The sequence below is a fragment of the Triturus cristatus genome, chromosome 12 (assembly GCF_964204655.1).
Source record: "Triturus cristatus chromosome 12, aTriCri1.1, whole genome shotgun sequence".
Classification (NCBI taxonomy): Eukaryota; Metazoa; Chordata; class Amphibia; order Caudata; family Salamandridae; genus Triturus; species Triturus cristatus.
The window spans coordinates 660,090,651-660,108,061 of NC_140595.1; the positions used below are offsets into that span (position 1 = coordinate 660,090,651).

At 41.1% G+C, this 17,411-nt stretch overlaps 17 non-coding genes across 17 annotated transcripts; 11 read left to right on the top strand and 6 right to left on the bottom strand.

Annotated features, from left to right (window-relative positions):
• Positions 1-811: 811 nt before the first annotated feature.
• Positions 812-883, top strand: TRNAT-UGU (transfer RNA threonine (anticodon UGU)). Its single transcript has one exon. It is a non-coding gene; the product is annotated as a tRNA-Thr (tRNA).
• A 1,159-nt stretch (positions 884-2,042) lies between these two features.
• Positions 2,043-2,137, bottom strand: TRNAI-UAU (transfer RNA isoleucine (anticodon UAU)). The gene is made up of 2 exons: positions 2,100-2,137; positions 2,043-2,078 (listed from the first exon to the last, which is right to left on the bottom strand). It is a non-coding gene; the product is annotated as a tRNA-Ile (tRNA).
• Positions 2,138-2,549: 412 nt separating this feature from the next.
• TRNAS-GCU (transfer RNA serine (anticodon GCU)) lies at positions 2,550-2,631 on the top strand. The gene has a single exon. It is a non-coding gene; the product is annotated as a tRNA-Ser (tRNA).
• Positions 2,632-3,220: 589 nt separating this feature from the next.
• Positions 3,221-3,292, top strand: TRNAT-UGU (transfer RNA threonine (anticodon UGU)). The gene has a single exon. It is a non-coding gene; the product is annotated as a tRNA-Thr (tRNA).
• A 1,681-nt stretch (positions 3,293-4,973) lies between these two features.
• TRNAS-GCU (transfer RNA serine (anticodon GCU)) lies at positions 4,974-5,055 on the top strand. Its single transcript has one exon. It is a non-coding gene; the product is annotated as a tRNA-Ser (tRNA).
• Positions 5,056-5,644: 589 nt separating this feature from the next.
• Positions 5,645-5,716, top strand: TRNAT-UGU (transfer RNA threonine (anticodon UGU)). The gene has a single exon. It is a non-coding gene; the product is annotated as a tRNA-Thr (tRNA).
• Positions 5,717-6,890: 1,174 nt separating this feature from the next.
• TRNAI-UAU (transfer RNA isoleucine (anticodon UAU)) lies at positions 6,891-6,985 on the bottom strand. The gene is made up of 2 exons: positions 6,948-6,985; positions 6,891-6,926 (listed from the first exon to the last, which is right to left on the bottom strand). It is a non-coding gene; the product is annotated as a tRNA-Ile (tRNA).
• A 1,082-nt stretch (positions 6,986-8,067) lies between these two features.
• Positions 8,068-8,139, top strand: TRNAT-UGU (transfer RNA threonine (anticodon UGU)). Its single transcript has one exon. It is a non-coding gene; the product is annotated as a tRNA-Thr (tRNA).
• A 1,174-nt stretch (positions 8,140-9,313) lies between these two features.
• TRNAI-UAU (transfer RNA isoleucine (anticodon UAU)) lies at positions 9,314-9,408 on the bottom strand. The gene is made up of 2 exons: positions 9,371-9,408; positions 9,314-9,349 (listed from the first exon to the last, which is right to left on the bottom strand). It is a non-coding gene; the product is annotated as a tRNA-Ile (tRNA).
• A 412-nt stretch (positions 9,409-9,820) lies between these two features.
• TRNAS-GCU (transfer RNA serine (anticodon GCU)) lies at positions 9,821-9,902 on the top strand. Its single transcript has one exon. It is a non-coding gene; the product is annotated as a tRNA-Ser (tRNA).
• A 589-nt stretch (positions 9,903-10,491) lies between these two features.
• TRNAT-UGU (transfer RNA threonine (anticodon UGU)) lies at positions 10,492-10,563 on the top strand. The gene has a single exon. It is a non-coding gene; the product is annotated as a tRNA-Thr (tRNA).
• Positions 10,564-11,737: 1,174 nt separating this feature from the next.
• TRNAI-UAU (transfer RNA isoleucine (anticodon UAU)) lies at positions 11,738-11,832 on the bottom strand. The gene is made up of 2 exons: positions 11,795-11,832; positions 11,738-11,773 (listed from the first exon to the last, which is right to left on the bottom strand). It is a non-coding gene; the product is annotated as a tRNA-Ile (tRNA).
• A 412-nt stretch (positions 11,833-12,244) lies between these two features.
• On the top strand, positions 12,245-12,326 carry TRNAS-GCU (transfer RNA serine (anticodon GCU)). The gene has a single exon. It is a non-coding gene; the product is annotated as a tRNA-Ser (tRNA).
• Positions 12,327-14,161: 1,835 nt separating this feature from the next.
• TRNAI-UAU (transfer RNA isoleucine (anticodon UAU)) lies at positions 14,162-14,256 on the bottom strand. The gene is made up of 2 exons: positions 14,219-14,256; positions 14,162-14,197 (listed from the first exon to the last, which is right to left on the bottom strand). It is a non-coding gene; the product is annotated as a tRNA-Ile (tRNA).
• Positions 14,257-14,668: 412 nt separating this feature from the next.
• Positions 14,669-14,750, top strand: TRNAS-GCU (transfer RNA serine (anticodon GCU)). The gene has a single exon. It is a non-coding gene; the product is annotated as a tRNA-Ser (tRNA).
• Positions 14,751-15,339: 589 nt separating this feature from the next.
• On the top strand, positions 15,340-15,411 carry TRNAT-UGU (transfer RNA threonine (anticodon UGU)). Its single transcript has one exon. It is a non-coding gene; the product is annotated as a tRNA-Thr (tRNA).
• Positions 15,412-16,585: 1,174 nt separating this feature from the next.
• Positions 16,586-16,680, bottom strand: TRNAI-UAU (transfer RNA isoleucine (anticodon UAU)). The gene is made up of 2 exons: positions 16,643-16,680; positions 16,586-16,621 (listed from the first exon to the last, which is right to left on the bottom strand). It is a non-coding gene; the product is annotated as a tRNA-Ile (tRNA).
• Positions 16,681-17,411: the final 731 nt, after the last annotated feature.

The window sequence follows — 17,411 nt, forward strand, 5'->3', positions numbered from 1 at the left end:
AAAATGAAATGTAGGTCCCTGATTGGGGGAAGACGTGGAATGTGAGATCTTGCCTCAGCTGTTTTTTTCTTTTTTAGGTACAGTATATTGACACTTCAGTACCTTTTGTGAAGCAAGGTTTCAGATGGGGCTGTAGGGCAGACGAGGTGGCTGAGTGGTTAAGGCGATGGACTGCTAATCCATTGTGCTCTGCACGCGTGGGTTCGAATCCCACCTTCGTCGGAAAGCCATCAGAGTCTCTTTTGATGGCCAGCATTTCTTGTAGTATAATTACACTCTCTTTCAAGACAGAGCCAGGATCCGCTAGATGGGATCATCTGACTGTTCCATTTTAACAAATATGTCAAATAAAGTGAAGTATTTTGTGCGTAATAGAAATTAGATCTTTCATGGAGTTTCCAGAGGATTGCCTTTCACTCACTCCTGGCTTATTAACCAGTTTGGATAAATAGATTGATAAGAAAGCAGCTCTTACTCCTAAAGTTTAGGCATTCTCAAATGAATGACTGTTAACATATGTCTGCCCCACAGAGACAGATCACTTCTAATAAGTGGGTTCTCTATATGTCACTGATTGCAGACATACTAACTAGAGCTATCGGTATGGTCTTGAATGCGAAAACTCTTATTTTCTCATATGAAAATGTAGTTTTTCATACTTCCAAAAAAAGTGCCTTAAGCATGGTCTTCAATGTGTGCGCGCACGTGGACATTCATATGCAACTACGTTTCCATATAGAGTCTCAAAATCATAGATATATTCATACCTCAGTAAGAATACATGTTGCAATTTACATCCTGCGTGCAGACTGGCCTTGTAGCTCAGTGGCAGAGCACTGGTCTTGTAAACCAGGGGTCATGAGTTCAAGCCTCATCAGGGCCTTTTTACATGAGTCTTTCTGTATGTTGTTTTCAAGTCATTCTTCCCTGGAGTCACACCTTGCTTTAGGATTGCTTATTGCCAAGCTTCCCTTTCCTGCTTTCATATTATCAAGAAAATATCATGAAGATCATTGAATTATAAATGATTGCCTCACCCCTTCCGATCGCCTGACGAACGCCTGACAAACGTCATTCTCACCCTGCCGGGCAAAGCAAATAAGCCATGCATATTTACAGTTCCTTTGAAAGGCAGAGCGAGGACTAGGACCTCTGTTCCGACTGAATCTGCATCCACAGAAAGGATGTTATAAGGCCCTACAAATTTCACCAAGGAGATGTGAAAGTCTTCCCCAATAAAATACTTTTTTTCCCAGATACCCCGGCTCTTAGGCAAATGAGGTTACTCCTCAAAACCCCACCCCCACTCACCATAAATATCCTTCTCTCCTGCTGTCCATTCAAATGATACAAGGTATCTTGTACGTAGAGAGAAAGGGAGAATAGGCAGACTTGCTTCAAAGATTTGATGACTTTGGATGGGTGGGTTGAATGAAGAAGTGAACCTGGTTTCTGGGAAAGGAGTATCGAGATGAAGATGAGGAAAAGTGAACATGGACCACATTCATAGGTTAGAGAAATACATTTAATAGGTTGAATGGTTTTGAAAAGTGAACTTCGAGCAGTAATTGTTGTTTTTTAAACTGCAAAGAAATTAAAAATGAATGTGGGATTGGAGGCACACTCTGAGCAGAAAAGCACCATAAGCTGCTATGGTGCAACTCAAGATGGTGAATAGAACCTTTAATATGATGATGCTCTTCTTTTGCTAGTTTTTTCGAGTCACCTTTTATTGTAAGTAGCTGATACAGCATTTTTTGCAGCTCTTCAGTTTATGGTTATCATGTGAGAACACTGTTTTCATCATATTTATTATTCTACAAATGTATTTTTAAATGCACTGATGTGGTGTTTGCATGAAATGCAAGATGGCACATCATGGAATGTTTAAACTGAGCATCGCGGAGGATATGTGATATTTGGCACCCAGAGGAGTAGGACACGTAGATCCTATAAGAAGTAAAGACTCTCTAGCAAGGGCCGTCCATACTCTGAGTTTAAACTTTACTTTTTGTGAAATGGTTTATGAAAAACAACACGGCTGCTCCAGGTGAGGCTCGAACTCACAACCTCGGCATGGCTCAGTGCAAGTACTGCTGTATAAGTACCGCGCGCTAACCGATTGCGCCACTGGAGCTCTCTCTTTTCACATCTCCCCAGGTGAGCCATCTACAGCTGACCAAGTAGATGACAGACACTGCTCCATCATTCACTGTGCAAGATCGACTCACATGCTAGCATGTTATCATGACTATTAAAAATACAGTCCAAACGGAATAGATTCTATAATTGTCCTATAACATATGCTCTGTCTATTCAAAACCCCATAGAATTATATCTTGACAGTTCTGACAAAGTCTCGGGGAATCTTATGAATATTTGTAATTAGCACATAGTAAGAATTTCCCAAAAATGAAATGTAGGTCCCTGATTGGGGGAAGACGTGGAATGTGAGATCTTGCCTCAGCTGTTTTTTTCTTTTTTAGGTACAGTATATTGACACTTCAGTACCTTTTGTGAAGCAAGGTTTCAGATGGGGCTGTAGGGCAGACGAGGTGGCCGAGTGGTTAAGGCGATGGACTGCTAATCCATTGTGCTCTGCACGCGTGGGTTCGAATCCCACCTTCGTCGGAAAGCCATCAGAGTCTCTTTTGATGGCCAGCAATTCTTGTAGTATAATTACACTCTCTTTCAAGACAGAGCCAGGATCCGCTAGATGGGATCATCTGACTGTTCCATTTTAACAAATATGTCAAATAAAGTGAAGTATTTTGTGCGTAATAGAAATTAGATCTTTCATGGAGTTTCCAGAGGATTGCCTTTCACTCACTCCTGGCTTATTAACCAGTTTGGATAAATAGATTGATAAGAAAGCAGCTCTTACTCCTAAAGTTTAGGCCGTCTCAAATGAATGACTGTTAACATATGTCTGCCCCACAGAGACAGATCACTTCTAATAAGTGGGTTCTCTATATGTCACTGATTGCAGACATACTAACTAGAGCTATCGGTATGGTCTTGAATGCGAAAACTCTTATTTTCTCATATGAAAATGTAGTTTTTCATACTTCCAAAAAAAGTGCCTTAAGCATGGTCTTCAATGTGTGCGCGCACGTGGACATTCATATGCAACTACGTTTCCATACAGAGTCTCAAAATCATAGATATATTCATACCTCAGTAAGAATACATGTTGCAATTTACATCCTGCGTGCAGACTGGCCTTGTAGCTCAGTGGCAGAGCACTGGTCTTGTAAACCAGGGGTCATGAGTTCAAGCCTCATCAGGGCCTTTTTACATGAGTCTTTCTGTATGTTGTTTTCAAGTCATTCTTCCCTGGAGTCACACCTTGCTTTAGGATTGCTTATTGCCAAGCTTCCCTTTCCTGCTTTCATATTATCAAGAAAATATCATGAAGATCATTGAATTATAAATTATTGCCTCACCCCTTCCGATCGCCTGACGAACGCCTGACAAACGCAATTCTGACCCTGCCGGGCAAGCCCTGCCGGGCAAAGCCAAATAAGCCATGCATATTTACAGTTCCTTTGAAAGGCAGAGCGAGGACTAGGACCTCTGTTCCGACTGAATCTGCATCCACAGAAAGGATGTTATAAGGCCCTACAAATTTCACCAAGGAGATGTGAAAGTCTTCCCCCATAAAATACTTTTTTTCCCAGATACCCCGGCTCTTAGGCAAATGAGGTTACTCCACAAAACCCCACCCCCACTCACCATAAATATCCTTCTCTCCTGCTGTCCATTCAAATGATACAAGGTATCTTGTACATAGAGAGAAAGGGAGAATAGGCAGACTTGCTTCAAAGATTTGGTGACCTTGGATGGGTGGGTTGAATGAAGAAGTGAACCTGGTTTCTGGGAAAGGAGTATCGAGATGAAGATGAGGAAAAGTGAACATGGACCACATTCATAGGTTAGAGAAATACATTTAATAGGTTGAATGGTTTTGAAAAGTGAACTTCGAGCAGTAATTGTTGTTTTTTAAACTGCAAAGAAATTAAAAATGAATGTGGGATTGGAGGCACACTCTGAGCAGAAAAGCACCATAAGCTGCTATGGTGCAACTCAAGATGGTGAATAGAACCTTTAATATGATGATGCTCTTCTTTTGCTAGTTTTTTCGAGTCACCTTTTATTGTAAGTAGCTGATACAGCATTTTTTGCAGCTCTTCAGTTTATGGTTATCATGTGAGAACACTGTTTTCATCATATTTATTATTCTACAAATGTATTTTTAAATGCACTGATGTGGTGTTTTTATGAAATGCAAGATGGCACATCATGGAATGTTTAAACTGAGCATCGCGGAGGATATGTGATATTTGGCACCCAGAGGAGTAGGACACGTAGATCCTATAAGAAGTAAAGACTCTCTAGCAAGGGCCGTCCATACTCTGAGTTTAAACTTTACTTTTTGTGAAATGGTTTATGAAAAACAACACGGCTGCTCCAGGTGAGGCTCGAACTCACAACCTCGGCATGGCTCAGTGCAAGTACTGCTGTATAAGTACCGCGCGCTAACTGATTGCACCACTGGAGCTCTCTCTTTTCACATCTCCCCAGGTGAGCCATCTACAGCTGACCAAGTAGATGACAGACACTGCTCCATCATTCACTGTGCAAGATCGACTCACATGCTAGCATGTTATCATGACTATTAAAAATACAGTCCAAACGGAATAGATTCTATAATTGTCCTATAACATATGCTCTGTCTATTCAAAACCCCATAGAATTATATCTTGACAGTTCTGACACAGTCTCGGGGAATCTTATGAATATTTGTAATTAGCACATAGTAAGAATTTCCCAAAAATGAAATGTAGGTCCCTGATTGGGGGAAGACGTGGAATGTGAGATCTTGCCTCAGCTGTTTTTTTCTTTTTTAGGTACAGTATATTGACACTTCAGTACCTTTTGTGAAGCAAGGTTTCAGATGGGGCTGTAGGGCAGACGAGGTGGCCGAGTGGTTAAGGCGATGGACTGCTAATCCATTGTGCTCTGCACGCGTGGGTTCGAATCCCACCTTCGTCGGAAAGCCATCAGAGTCTCTTTTGATGGCCAGCATTTCTTGTAGTATAATTACACTCTCTTTCAAGACAGAGCCAGGATCCGCTAGATGGGATCATCTGACTGTTCCATTTTAACAAATATGTCAAATAAAGTGAAGTATTTTGTGCGTAATAGAAATTAGATCTTTCATGGAGTTTCCAGAGGATTGCCTTTCACTCACTCCTGGCTTATTAACCAGTTTGGATAAATAGATTGATAAGAAAGCAGCTCTTACTCCTAAAGTTTAGGCATTCTCAAATGAATGACTGTTAACATATGTCTGCCCCACAGAGACAGATCACTTCTAATAAGTGGGTTCTCTATATGTCACTGATTGCAGACATACTAACTAGAGCTATCGGTATGGTCTTGAATGCGAAAACTCTTATTTTCTCATATGAAAATGTAGTTTTTCATACTTCCAAAAAAAGTGCCTTAAGCATGGTCTTCAATGTGTGCGCGCACGTGGACATTCATATGCAACTACGTTTCCATACAGAGTCTCAAAATCATAGATATATTCATACCTCAGTAAGAATACATGTTGCAATTTACATCCTGCGTGCAGACTGGCCTTGTAGCTCAGTGGCAGAGCACTGGTCTTGTAAACCAGGGGTCATGAGTTCAAGCCTCATCAGGGCCTTTTTACATGAGTCTTTCTGTATGTTGTTTTCAAGTCATTCTTCCCTGGAGTCACACCTTGCTTTAGGATTGCTTATTGCCAAGCTTCCCTTTCCTGCTTTCATATTATCAAGAAAATATCATGAAGATCATTGAATTATAAATTATTGCCTCACCCCTTCCGATCGCCTGATGAACGCCTGACAAACGCCATTCTCACCCTGCCGGGCAAGCCCTGCCGGGCAAAGCCAAATAAGCCATGCATATTTACAGTTCCTTTGAAAGGCAGAGCGAGGACTAGGACCTCTGTTCCGACTGAATCTGCATCCACAGAAAGGATGTTATAAGGCCCTACAAATTTCACCAAGGAGATGTGAAAGTCTTCCCCCATAAAATACTTTTTTTCCCAGATACCCCGGCTCTTAGGCAAATGAGGTTACTCCTCAAAACCCCACCCCCACTCACCATAAATATCCTTCTCTCCTGCTGTCCATTCAAATGATACAAGGTATCTTGTACATAGAGAGAAAGGGAGAATAGTCAGATTTGCTTCAAAGATTTGGTGACTTTGGATGGGTGGGTTTAATGAAGAAGTGAACCTGGTTTCTGGGAAAGGAGTATCGAGATGAAGATGAGGAAAAGTGAACTTGGACCACATTCATAGGTTAGAGAAATACATTTAATAGGTTGAATGGTTTTGAAAAGTGAACTTCGAGCAGTAATTGTTGTTTTTTAAACTGCAAAGAAATTAAAAATGAATGTGGGATTGGAGGCACACTCTGAGCAGAAAAGCACCATAAGCTGCTATGGTGCAACTCAAGATGGTGAATAGAACCTTTAATATGATGATGCTCTTCTTTTGCTAGTTTTTTCGAGTCACCTTTTATTGTAAGTAGCTGATACAGCATTTTTTGCAGCTCTTCAGTTTATGGTTATCATGTGAGAACACTGTTTTCATCATATTTATTATTCTACAAATGTATTTTTAAATGCACTGATGTGGTGTTTGCATGAAATGCAAGATGGCACATCATGGAATGTTTAAACTGAGCATCGCGGAGGATATGTGATATTTGGCACCCAGAGGAGTAGGACACGTAGATCCTATAAGAAGTAAAGACTCTATAGCAAGGGCCGTCCATACTCTGAGTTTAAACTTTACTTTTTGTGAAATGGTTTATGAAAAACAACACGGCTGCTCCAGGTGAGGCTCGAACTCACAACCTCGGCATGGCTCAGTGCAAGTACTGCTGTATAAGTACCGCGCGTTAACCGATTGCGCCACTGGAGCTCTCTCTTTTCACATCTCCCCAGGTGAGCCATCTACAGCTGACCAAGTAGATGACAGACACTGCTCCATCATTCACTGTGCAAGATCGACTCACATGCTAGCATGTTATCATGACTATTAAAAATACAGTCCAAACGGAATAGATTCTATAATTGTCCTATAACATATGCTCTGTCAATTCAAAACCCCATAGAATTATATCTTGACAGTTCTGACAAAGTCTAGGGGAATCTTATGAATATTTGTAATTAGCACATAGTAAGAATTTACCAAAAATGAAATGTAGGTCCCTGATTGGGGGAAGACGTGGAATGTGAGATCTTGCCTCAGCTGTTTTTTTCTTTTTTGGTACAGTATATTGACACTTCAGTACCTTTTGTGAAGCAAGGTTTCAGATGGGGCTGTAGGGCAGACGAGGTGGCCGAGTGGTTAAGGCGAAGGACTGCTAATCCATTTTGCTCTGCACGCGTGGGTTTGAATCCCACCTTCGTCGGAAAGCCATCAGAGTCTCTTTTGATGGCCAGCATTTCTTGTAGTATAATTACACTCTCTTTCAAGACAGAGCCAGGATCCGCTAGATGGGATCATCTGACTGTTCCATTTTAACAAATATGTCAAATAAAGTGAAGTATTTTGTGCGTAATAGAAATTAGATCTTTCATGGAGTTTCCAGAGGATTGCCTTTCACTCACTCCTGGCTTATTAACCAGTTTGGATAAATAGATTGATAAGAAAGCAGCTCTTACTCCTAAAGTTTAGGCCGTCTCAAATGAATGACTGTTAACATATGTCTGCCCCACAGAGACAGATCACTTCTAATAAGTGGGTTCTCTATATGTCACTGATTGCAGACATACTAACTAGAGCTATCGGTATGGTCTTGAATGCGAAAACTCTTATTTTCTCATATGAAAATGTAGTTTTTCATACTTCCAAAAAAAGTGCCTTAAGCATGGTCTTCAATGTGTGCGCGCACGTGGACATTCATATGCAACTACGTTTCCATACAGAGTCTCAAAATCATAGATATATTCATACCTCAGTAAGAATACATGTTGCAATTTACATCTTGCGTGCAGACTGGCCTTGTAGCTCAGTGGCAGAGCACTGGTCTTGTAAACCAGGGGTCATGAGTTCAAGCCTCATCAGGGCCTTTTTACATGAGTCTTTCTGTATGTTGTTTTCAAGTCATTCTTCCCTGGAGTCACACCTTGCTTTAGGATTGCTTATTGCCAAGCTTCCCTTTCCTGCTTTCATATTATCAAGAAAATATCATGAAGATCATTGAATTATAAATTATTGCCTCACCCCTTCCGATCGCCTGACGAACGCCTGACAAACGCCATTCTCACCCTGGCGGGCAAGCCCTGCCGGGCAAAGCCAAATAAGCCATGCATATTTACAGTTCCTTTGAAAGGCAGAGCGAGGACTAGGACCTCTGTTCCGACTGAATCTGCATCCACAGAAAGGATGTTATAAGGCCCTACAAATTTCACCAAGGAGATGTGAAAGTCTTCCCCCATAAAATACTTTTTTTCCCAGATACCCCGGCTCTTAGGCAAATGAGGTTACTCCTCAAAACCCCACCCCCACTCACCATAAATATCCTTCTCTCCTGCTGTCCATTCAAATGATACAAGGTATCTTGTACATAGAGAGAAAGGGAGAATAGGCAGACTTGCTTCAAAGATTTGGTGACTTTGGATGGGTGGGTTGAATGAAGAAGTGAACCTGGTTTCTGGGAAAGGAGTATCGAGATGAAGATGAGGAAAAGTGAACATGGACCACATTCATAGGTTAGAGAAATACATTTAATAGGTTGAATGGTTTTGAAAAGTTAACTTCGAGCAGTAATTGTTGTTTTTTAAACTGCAAAGAAATTAAAAATGAATGTGGGATTGGAGGCACACTCTGAGCAGAAAAGCACCATAAGCTGCTATGGTGCAACTCAAGATGGTGAATAGAACCTTTAATATGATGATGCTCTTCTTTTGCTAGTTTTTTCGAGTCACCTTTTATTGTAAGTAGCTGATACAGCATTTTTTGCAGCTCTTCAGTTTATGGTTATCATGTGAGAACACTGTTTTCATCATATTTATTATTCTACAAATGTATTTTTAAATGCACTGATGTGGTGTTTGCATGAAATGCAAGATGGCACATCATGGAATGTTTAAACTGAGCATCGCGGAGGATATGTGATATTTGGCACCCAGAGGAGTAGGACACGTAGATCCTATAAGAAGTAAAGACTCTCTAGCAAGGGCCGTCCATACTCTGAGTTTAAACTTTACTTTTTGTGAAATGGTTTATGAAAAACAACACGGCTGCTCCAGGTGAGGCTCGAACTCACAACCTCGGCATGGCTCAGTGCAAGTACTGCTGTATAAGTACCGCGCGCTAACCGATTGCACCACTGGAGCTCTCTCTTTTCACATCTCCCCAGGTGAGCCATCTACAGCTGACCAAGTAGATGACAGACACTGCTCCATCATTCACTGTGCAAGATCGACTCACATGCTAGCATGTTATCATGACTATTAAAAATACAGTCCAAACGGAATAGATTCTATAATTGTCCTATAACATATGCTCTGTCTATTCAAAACCCCATAGAATTATATCTTGACAGTTCTGACAAAGTCTCGGGGAATCTTATGAATATTTGTAATTAGCACATAGTAAGAATTTCCCAAAAATGAAATGTAGGTCCCTGATTGGGGGAAGACGTGGAATGTGAGATCTTGCCTCAGCTGTTTTTTTCTTTTTTAGGTACAGTATATTGACACTTCAGTACCTTTTGTGAAGCAAGGTTTCAGATGGGGCTGTAGGGCAGACGAGGTGGCCGAGTGGTTAAGGCGATGGACTGCTAATCCATTGTGCTCTGCACGCGTGGGTTCGAATCCCACCTTCGTCGGAAAGCCATCAGAGTCTCTTTTGATGGCCAGCATTTCTTGTAGTATAATTACACTCTCTTTCAAGACAGAGCCAGGATCCGCTAGATGGGATCATCTGACTGTTCCATTTTAACAAATATGTCAAATAAAGTGAAGTATTTTGTGCGTAATAGAAATTAGATCTTTCATGGAGTTTCCAGAGGATTGCCTTTCACTCACTCCTGGCTTATTAACCAGTTTGGATAAATAGATTGATAAGAAAGCAGCTCTTACTCCTAAAGTTTAGGCCGTCTCAAATGAATGACTGTTAACATATGTCTGCCCCACAGAGACAGATCACTTCTAATAAGTGGGTTCTCTATATGTCACTGATTGCAGACATACTAACTAGAGCTATCGGTATGGTCTTGAATGCGAAAACTCTTATTTTCTCATATGAAAATGTAGTTTTTCATACTTCCAAAAAAAGTGCCTTAAGCATGGTCTTCAATGTGTGCGCGCACGTGGACATTCATATGCAACTACGTTTCCATACAGAGTCTCAAAATCATAGATATATTCATACCTCAGTAAGAATACATGTTGCAATTTACATCTTGCGTGCAGACTGGCCTTGTAGCTCAGTGGCAGAGCACTGGTCTTGTAAACCAGGGGTCATGAGTTCAAGCCTCATCAGGGCCTTTTTACATGAGTCTTTCTGTATGTTGTTTTCAAGTCATTCTTCCCTGGAGTCACACCTTGCTTTAGGATTGCTTATTGCCAAGCTTCCCTTTCCTGCTTTCATATTATCAAGAAAATATCATGAAGATCATTGAATTATAAATTATTGCCTCACCCCTTCCGATCGCCTGACGAACGCCTGACAAACGCCATTCTCACCCTGGCGGGCAAGCCCTGCCGGGCAAAGCCAAATAAGCCATGCATATTTACAGTTCCTTTGAAAGGCAGAGCGAGGACTAGGACCTCTGTTCCGACTGAATCTGCATCCACAGAAAGGATGTTATAAGGCCCTACAAATTTCACCAAGGAGATGTGAAAGTCTTCCCCCATAAAATACTTTTTTTCCCAGATACCCCGGCTCTTAGGCAAATGAGGTTACTCCTCAAAACCCCACCCCCACTCACCATAAATATCCTTCTCTCCTGCTGTCCATTCAAATGATACAAGGTATCTTGTACATAGAGAGAAAGGGAGAATAGGCAGACTTGCTTCAAAGATTTGGTGACTTTGGATGGGTGGGTTGAATGAAGAAGTGAACCTGGTTTCTGGGAAAGGAGTATCGAGATGAAGATGAGGAAAAGTGAACATGGACCACATTCATAGGTTAGAGAAATACATTTAATAGGTTGAATGGTTTTGAAAAGTGAACTTCGAGCAGTAATTGTTGTTTTTTAAACTGCAAAGAAATTAAAAATGAATGTGGGATTGGAGGCACACTCTGAGCAGAAAAGCACCATAAGCTGCTATGGTGCAACTCAAGATGGTGAATAGAACCTTTAATATGATGATGCTCTTCTTTTGCTAGTTTTTTCGAGTCACCTTTTATTGTAAGTAGCTGATACAGCATTTTTTGCAGCTCTTCAGTTTATGGTTATCATGTGAGAACACTGTTTTCATCATATTTATTATTCTACAAATGTATTTTTAAATGCACTGATGTGGTGTTTGCATGAAATGCAAGATGGCACATCATGGAATGTTTAAACTGAGCATCGCGGAGGATATGTGATATTTGGCACCCAGAGGAGTAGGACACGTAGATCCTATAAGAAGTAAAGACTCTCTAGCAAGGGCCGTCCATACTCTGAGTTTAAACTTTACTTTTTGTGAAATGGTTTATGAAAAACAACACGGCTGCTCCAGGTGAGGCTCGAACTCACAACCTCGGCATGGCTCAGTGCAAGTACTGCTGTATAAGTACCGCGCGCTAACCGATTGCACCACTGGAGCTCTCTCTTTTCACATCTCCCCAGGTGAGCCATCTACAGCTGACCAAGTAGATGACAGACACTGCTCCATCATTCACTGTGCAAGATCGACTCACATGCTAGCATGTTATCATGACTATTAAAAATACAGTCCAAACGGAATAGATTCTATAATTGTCCTATAACATATGCTCTGTCTATTCAAAACCCCATAGAATTATATCTTGACAGTTCTGACAAAGTCTCGGGGAATCTTATGAATATTTGTAATTAGCACATAGTAAGAATTTCCCAAAAATGAAATGTAGGTCCCTGATTGGGGGAAGACGTGGAATGTGAGATCTTGCCTCAGCTGTTTTTTTCTTTTTTAGGTACAGTATATTGACACTTCAGTACCTTTTGTGAAGCAAGGTTTCAGATGGGGCTGTAGGGCAGACGAGGTGGCCGAGTGGTTAAGGCGATGGACTGCTAATCCATTGTGCTCTGCACGCGTGGGTTCGAATCCCACCTTCGTCGGAAAGCCATCAGAGTCTCTTTTGATGGCCAGCATTTCTTGAAGTATAATTACACTCTCTTTCAAGACAGAGCCAGGATCCGCTAGATGGGATCATCTGACTGTTCCATTTTAACAAATATGTCAAATAAAGTGAAGTATTTTGTGCGTAATAGAAATTAGATCTTTCATGGAGTTTCCAGAGGATTGCCTTTCACTCACTCCTGGCTTATTAACCAGTTTGGATAAATAGATTGATAAGAAAGCAGCTCTTACTCCTAAAGTTTAGGCATTCTCAAATGAATGACTGTTAACATATGTCTGCCCCACAGAGACAGATCACTTCTAATAAGTGGGTTCTCTATATGTCACTGATTGCAGACATACTAACTAGAGCTATCGGTATGGTCTTGAATGCGAAAACTCTTATTTTCTCATATGAAAATGTAGTTTTTCATACTTCCAAAAAAAGTGCCTTAAGCATGGTCTTCAATGTGTGCGCGCACGTGGACATTCATATGCAACTACGTTTCCATATAGAGTCTCAAAATCATAGATATATTCATACCTCAGTAAGAATACATGTTGCAATTTACATCCTGCGTGCAGACTGTCCTTGTAGCTCAGTGGCAGAGCACTGGTCTTGTAAACCAGGGGTCATGAGTTCAAGCCTCATCAGGGCCTTTTTACATGAGTCTTTCTGTATGTTGTTTTCAAGTCATTCTTCCCTGGAGTCACACCTTGCTTTAGGATTGCTTATTGCCAAGCTTCCCTTTCCTGCTTTCATATTATCAAGAAAATATCATGAAGATCATTGAATTATAAATTATTGCCTCACCCCTTCCGATCGCCTGACGAACGCCTGACAAACGCCATTCTCACCCTGGCGGGCAAGCCCTGCCGGGCAAAGCCAAATAAGCCATGCATATTTACAGTTCCTTTGAAAGGCAGAGCGAGGACTAGGACCTCTGTTCCGACTGAATCTGCATCCACAGAAAGGATGTTATAAGGCCCTACAAATTTCACCAAGGAGATGTGAAAGTCTTCCCCCATCAAATACTTTTTTTCCCAGATACCCCGGCTCTTAGGCAAATGAGGTTACTCCTCAAAACCCCACCCCCACTCACCATAAATATCCTTCTCTCCTGCTGTCCATTCAAATGATACAAGGTATCTTGTACATAGAGAGAAAGGGAGAATAGGCAGACTTGCTTCAAAGATTTGGTGACTTTGGATGGGTGGGTTGAATGAAGAAGTGAACCTGGTTTCTGGGAAAGGAGTATCGAGATGAAGATGAGGAAAAGTGAACATGGACCACATTCATAGGTTAGAGAAATACATTTAATAGGTTGAATGGTTTTGAAAAGTGAACTTCGAGCAGTAATTGTTGTTTTTTAAACTGCAAAGAAATTAAAAATGAATGTGGGATTGGAGGCACACTCTGAGCAGAAAAGCACCATAAGCTGCTATGGTGCAACTCAAGATGGTGAATAGAACCTTTAATATGATGATGCTCTTCTTTTGCTAGTTTTTTCGAGTCACCTTTTATTGTAAGTAGCTGATACAGCATTTTTTGCAGCTCTTCAGTTTATGGTTATCATGTGAGAACACTGTTTTCATCATATTTATTATTCTACAAATGTATTTTTAAATGCACTGATGTGGTGTTTGCATGAAATGCAAGATGGCACATCATGGAATGTTTAAACTGAGCATCGCGGAGGATATGTGATATTTGGCACCCAGAGGAGTAGGACACGTAGATCCTATAAGAAGTAAAGACTCTCTAGCAAGGGCCGTCCATACTCTGAGTTTAAACTTTACTTTTTGTGAAATGGTTTATGAAAAACAACACGGCTGCTCCAGGTGAGGCTCGAACTCACAACCTCGGCATGGCTCAGTGCAAGTACTGCTGTATAAGTACCGCGCGCTAACCGATTGCACCACTGGAGCTCTCTCTTTTCACATCTCCCCAGGTGAGCCATCTACAGCTGACCAAGTAGATGACAGACACTGCTCCATCATTCACTGTGCAAGATCGACTCACATGCTAGCATGTTATCATGACTATTAAAAATACAGTCCAAACGGAATAGATTCTATAATTGTCCTATAACATATGCTCTGTCTATTCAAAACCCCATAGAATTATATCTTGACAGTTCTGACAAAGTCTCGGGGAATCTTATGAATATTTGTAATTAGCACATAGTAAGAATTTCCCAAAAATGAAATGTAGGTCCCTGATTGGGGGAAGACGTGGAATGTGAGATCTTGCCTCAGCTGTTTTTTTCTTTTTTAGGTACAGTATATTGACACTTCAGTACCTTTTGTGAAGCAAGGTTTCAGATGGGGCTGTAGGGCAGACGAGGTGGCCGAGTGGTTAAGGCGATGGACTGCTAATCCATTGTGCTCTGCACGCGTGGGTTCAAATCCCACCTTCGTCGGAAAGCCATCAGAGTCTCTTTTGATGGCCAGCATTTCTTGTAGTATAATTACACTCTCTTTCAAGACAGAGCCAGGATCCGCTAGATGGGATCATCTGACTGTTCCATTTTAACAAATATGTCAAATAAAGTGAAGTATTTTGTGCGTAATAGAAATTAGATCTTTCATGGAGTTTCCAGAGGATTGCCTTTCACTCACTCCTGGCTTATTAACCAGTTTGGATAAATAGATTGATAAGAAAGCAGCTCTTACTCCTAAAGTTTAGGCATTCTCAAATGAATGACTGTTAACATATGTCTGCCCCACAGAGACAGATCACTTCTAATAAGTGGGTTCTCTATATGTCACTGATTGCAGACATACTAACTAGAGCTATCGGTATGGTCTTGAATGCGAAAACTCTTATTTTCTCATATGAAAATGTAGTTTTTCATACTTCCAAAAAAAGTGCCTTAAGCATGGTCTTCAATGTGTGCGCGCACGTGGACATTCATATGCAACTACGTTTCCATACAGAGTCTCAAAATCATAGATATATTCATACCTCAGTAAGAATACATGTTGCAATTTACATCCTGCTTGCAGACTGGCCTTGTAGCTCAGTGGCAGAGCACTGGTCTTGTAAACCAGGGGTCATGAGTTCAAGCCTCATCAGGGCCTTTTTACATGAGTCTTTCTGTATGTTGTTTTCAAGTCATTCTTCCCTGGAGTCACACCTTGCTTTAGGATTGCTTATTGCCAAGCTTCCCTTTCCTGCTTTCATATTATCAAGAAAATATCATGAAGATCATTGAATTATAAATTATTGCCTCACCCCTTCCGATCGCCTGACGAACGCCTGACAAACGCCATTCTCACCCTGGCGGGCAAGCCCTGCCGGGCAAAGCCAAATAAGCCATGCATATTTACAGTTCCTTTGAAAGGCAGAGCGAGGACTAGGACCTCTGTTCCGACTGAATCTGCATCCACAGAAAGGATGTTATAAGGCCCTACAAATTTCACCAAGGAGATGTGAAAGTCTTCCCCCATAAAATACTTTTTTTCCCAGATACCCCGGCTCTTAGGCAAATGAGGTTACTCCTCAAAACCCCACCCCCACTCACCATAAATATCCTTCTCTCCTGCTGTCCATTCAAATGATACAAGGTATCTTGTACATAGAGAGAAAGGGAGAATAGGCAGACTTGCTTCAAAGATTTGGTGACTTTGGATGGGTGGGTTGAATGAAGAAGTGAACCTGGTTTCTGGGAAAGGAGTATCGAGATGAAGATGAGGAAAAGTGAACATGGACCACATTCATAGGTTAGAGAAATACATTTAATAGGTTGAATGGTTTTGAAAAGTGAACTTCGAGCAGTAATTGTTGTTTTTTAAACTGCAAAGAAATTAAAAATGAATGTGGGATTGGAGGCACACTCTGAGCAGAAAAGCACCATAAGCTGCTATGGTGCAACTCAAGATGGTGAATAGAACCTTTAATATGATGATGCTCTTCTTTTGCTAGTTTTTTCGAGTCACCTTTTATTGTAAGTAGCTGATACAGCATTTTTTGCAGCTCTTCAGTTTATGGTTATCATGTGAGAACACTGTTTTCATCATATTTATTATTCTACAAATGTATTTTTAAATGCACTGATGTGGTGTTTGCATGAAATGCAAGATGGCACATCATGGAATGTTTAAACTGAGCATCGCGGAGGATATGTGATATTTGGCACCCAGAGGAGTAGGACACGTAGATCCTATAAGAAGTAAAGACTCTCTAGCAAGGGCCGTCCATACTCTGAGTTTAAACTTTACTTTTTGTGAAATGGTTTATGAAAAACAACACGGCTGCTCCAGGTGAGGCTCGAACTCACAACCTCGGCATGGCTCAGTGCAAGTACTGCTGTATAAGTACCGCGCGCTAACCGATTGCACCACTGGAGCTCTCTCTTTTCACATCTCCCCAGGTGAGCCATCTACAGCTGACCAAGTAGATGACAGACACTGCTCCATCATTCACTGTGCAAGATCGACTCACATGCTAGCATGTTATCATGACTATTAAAAATACAGTCCAAACGGAATAGATTCTATAATTGTCCTATAACATATGCTCTGTCTATTGAAAACCCCATAGAATTATATCTTGACAGTTCTGACAAAGTCTCGGGGAATCTTATGAATATTTGTAATTAGCACATAGTAAGAATTTCCCAAAAATGAAATGTAGGTCCCTGATTGGGGGAAGACGTGGAATGTGAGATCTTGCCTCAGCTGTTTTTTTCTTTTTTAGGTACAGTATATTGACACTTCAGTACCTTTTGTGAAGCAAGGTTTCAGATGGGGCTGTAGGGCAGACGAGGTGGCTGAGTGGTTAAGGCGATGGACTGCTAATCCATTGTGCTCTGCACGCGTGGGTTCGAATCCCACCTTCGTCGGAAAGCCATCAGAGTCTCTTTTGATGGCCAGCATTTCTTGTAGTATAATTACACTCTCTTTCAAGACAGAGCCAGGATCCGCTAGATGGGATCATCTGACTGTTCCATTTTAACAAATATGTCAAATAAAGTGAAGTATTTTGTGCGTAATAGAAATTAGATCTTTCATGGAGTTTCCAGAGGATTGCCTTTCACTCACTCCTGGCTTATTAACCAGTTTGGATAAATAGATTGATA